General features: G+C 38.5%; 1 long non-coding RNA gene across 1 annotated transcript; it reads right to left on the reverse strand.

Moving 5' to 3' along the window:
• Nucleotides 1-991: 991 nt before the first annotated feature.
• LOC123976391 lies at nucleotides 992-2,876 on the reverse strand. The gene is made up of 3 exons (XR_006826345.1): nucleotides 2,816-2,876; nucleotides 2,066-2,207; nucleotides 992-1,641 (listed from the first exon to the last, which is right to left on the reverse strand). It is a non-coding gene; the product is annotated as an uncharacterized LOC123976391 (long non-coding RNA).
• Between the last annotated feature and the right edge of the window lie 866 nt (nucleotides 2,877-3,742).

The raw sequence follows: 3,742 nt of genomic DNA on the forward strand, positions 1-3,742 counted from the left end.
TAAAATCCTTTGATACCCCTTTGAGTTGTTCCAAGTCTGCCTTTGAGTCCGAAAGTTCTCACATTATGACATTTATGTCCATTGACTGCCTGGAGGGTAGGTAGTGTTTGGAAGGGAGAGAAGAGGTGTGTGCTGCAGCTCAGTGTTTTTCCACCGGTGTTTTTGAGGGTGTGTCGGACTAGCTGCTTGGCGAGCAGTATGCATTATGACGTGCATCACAGGGATGAAAGGGAAACTGCTTGACTACAAGCAAGCTGTTTGTGGGAGATGGGAACTCCCTTTGGGCTTTTTCAATTTGCAAACCTATTACATGCACAAAAAAGCTAAATTTTTGTCGCTTTTGAACAAAGTGCCTTCTTCCATATGTTTATGAGCCTTTCAAATATGCCTTATGGCATATAACACCAAACGAGTTTGCTTGTTTGTTTTTCTTTTAGCAATTGCTTTTTTTCTGGCCACTTTTCTGTAAAGCCCAGGGGTCTCATTTATAAAACTGTATGTAGAAAGACTCCTAAAGGTTGCGTATATACAAAACAGGAAGTGCGTACGCACAAAAATATTCTGATTTATAAAACATAAGGCAACAAACGTGATAACTATATATGAAACTATGCACTAATATTTGCTCGACTGACACATTGAAAACAATTTAAATATAATTTGTCCTCCTGTTCACCTTATGCAAGTATTAATTAATATGATTCCCGTTTAAACGTTTGAGGCGTTCTTTTGCTGAAACAGATGAACAAAAAACGTGGCTGAAATGCCAAAAGGACAGCAAACTTTCAAGTAAATCTTTCTACTGCCAAACATGTCACTGTGTTTTAACTGTACAGACAGTATAACCACAAAGTTATCACCACAAGTTAGCCCAGTGAGGGCTAAAGGCAAGACTGTAACACAAACCAGTTCTGCTGCACGTTACACCAATCAGACAGCAGCGGCATTAGTGGTGTAGAAACACGTTCATCTTTATTCCTTCACCGGCAGGACATGCAAAAAATACAAGCTGGGCACACACACTTAGAACAGACCAGGGATCCATCTAACAACTGCAACATCTTCTATGTGGCTTGCTACTGGCAAGCACAAAAATACATAACTGAACAATTAACTAAGTATTCCAGTATACTATTAAGCAAACTGTTACATTAAAATAACTGGGCATGTTTTACAAAAAAATATATATAATTCTTTTTACAGGTGCCACACACAGATTTTTTTATATCGCCATAAAAAAATGATGACTAAATGTCTGTCTCTTTTCCTCCCTTCTCTCACATACAAATCATTTAATAAGCAATCTGTCTTAAAGTAGACCAACTATTAGAGACATGATCCATTTACTTTTATCTGGCGGTGATGGAGTGGATCATTTGTTCCTTGCCTGGCTCCTTTCATATTGCTTCATTGGTGACACATAAACCTGGCACACTCTTTAATGGGATGTCATCCATAATGTTGAATGAGGGGGACAATCATTTCATGTGAGGAGATTAAAAATATGATCTCTAACAAGGGCCTCTGCTGTCCAAGTTGACTCCCCAGAGTCTAATAAAGTGGAGTGATGAGAAGCGCCTCCAGATGTGGTGATACAGTATGTCAGGAATCTCAATGTATGAGAGTGTCTCTACTGTCAGCCTGAAAGTCAACCGAACAAACCATTTGTTAGACCAGAATTGATACATTTTTGGCATTTCTTTCTGATCAGATTTTTAATAAATATAAAAACCACTACAGGCATGGTTGGATAATAATATGTTGGCCCCCCAGGACAGAAAAGCTTTGCTTTGAACAATGTTTTGATTTTGAATTCTAATGCAATATCCATTCACCATGACATTACTGTCAAAAAAAACCTCAGTTTCTCATTATAACAAGAAACATTTCTCATTTTTACAAGGTCCTTTTAATGTTATTATGACATATTTTTCTATCATAAGTACTTACCAAATTATTCTGTTTTACAAGAACCTTTCCAGTTATGACACATATTTTGTTACATCACAAAACTTTCTCATTATTTCACAAAACCAATGTATCTTGTTATAAGATGATAAGTTACAAGAAACATGCTGTTAGAACAAGAAGATCATCCATCCATCCATCCATCCATCCATCCATCGTCAATCGTTTATCCTGCGTACAGGGTCGCGGGGGGGCTGGAGCCAATCCCAGCTGACATCGGGCGCAAGGCGGGGTACACCCTGGACAGGTTGACAAGAAGAGATCAAGAGATCATAAATATCTGATCATTTAATTCAAATGGGAACATTTTGGTAACACTTTTTAATACAGCTCATGATGTCATTTTGTTGTATGAATTAGTTACTAATAAAATACTTAGTGGTTCCTACTGGTATTTAAATGTAACTAAGAGAAAGAAAACAAGAGTATGGGTAACAAGGGTTTAGACATTTTAAAGGAAAGGCGTAATAAATTATACTGCTCTGTGATATGGAAAAAACGTGAGCCAGGTGTCAGGTGTGTTGAAGAAGGTCTCGGAGACATGATGACTTACACAGCACTGTTTAAAGCTTGGCTGAGGAGATCTGGGCATCAGTTTACAGAGTCTGACACCATGCAAAGCCAACACCAAAATATGAAGAAAACCTTCTTGGTCCACTATTATTTATTTCTCTGTCTTCCCTTAGTGTCTATGGTTTTTCCTTACAAGGTCATTATTAACTGGCCTAAATCTGATCAGTCTGCTGGATGTCAGCCTCAAATGCAGTAGTCATGTTGAAATGTAGAGGTTGCATGTATTGCATTCTAAGTGGAGACAGTGAGTCTGTCAACAGATAACTGAAAATACCATTGTCTGCCAGCCTTGAGCCTGAGCTACAGTGTCTCCCTATCAGCCAGCTGTCGTCACCCTGGAGGCAGAGAGACAGAAGCAAAGAGCTATCATTCTATGATCATTCTACTTCTGGGGTCTGCTAGTGACACCGAGCATGACCTGTACATGAGCCCACACACTTGCACCAGTACTGGAGAACAAAACTGAAGTCTGTGAACAATGGTGTTAACAACACTTCGTAACCTATAAAGTAATTATGGTTACATATATCAGACTTATGATTTATATCAAAACTGCATGGGTACAGTTAGCAGTAACTTTGGAAAAATCTCTCAAAACTCAGATAAGGGGGTTATTGAAGAATTGCTACTTGATTCCTAAAACAGAAATACACATTAAATCTAGGTCTGCTTTCACATTCATCCTTGAAAAACAAAACATTGGTTCATCAGAAAAAAAAATTTTTTCTCTCATCTCACATATTAAATCATTTGGATTTCAGTCATTCAGATGCAATTAAGTTATCAGCTGCTGTGTTTCAGTGTTTGTGTGTAATGTTAGAATAAAAAGAGAACATGCAAACATTTTGACCCAAAAGCACTCCAAGTATTAGAGAAAAACATCTTTGGTATTGAAAATGGGCAGCATTTTCTTTTACGGCAGGTTTATGGCAGTTCTCGCGTGAGCAGTGGGCTGTCCACACCAGAAGCAGATTTCTCAGCCCTGGACCAACAAGCGGTCCTGCTCAAGCTGATCTTTATAATATCCTCCTGGATTTATAACGTAAAGCTTTTTTATGTGTTCCTGTATTAGCGGGGTGTCACTTCAGCAATAAAGGACCATCACCTTATATGATGATCTCCAGGAAGGGGGTTTCTCTCCTGCCTTTCTTTGTGTCAGCTTGTCTCTCACTTTCTGTTTAGACACAACTGATGAATATGT

This window comes from Micropterus dolomieu, linkage group LG01 (genome assembly GCF_021292245.1).
Source record: "Micropterus dolomieu isolate WLL.071019.BEF.003 ecotype Adirondacks linkage group LG01, ASM2129224v1, whole genome shotgun sequence".
Lineage (NCBI taxonomy): Eukaryota > Metazoa > Chordata > Actinopteri > Centrarchiformes > Centrarchidae > Micropterus > Micropterus dolomieu.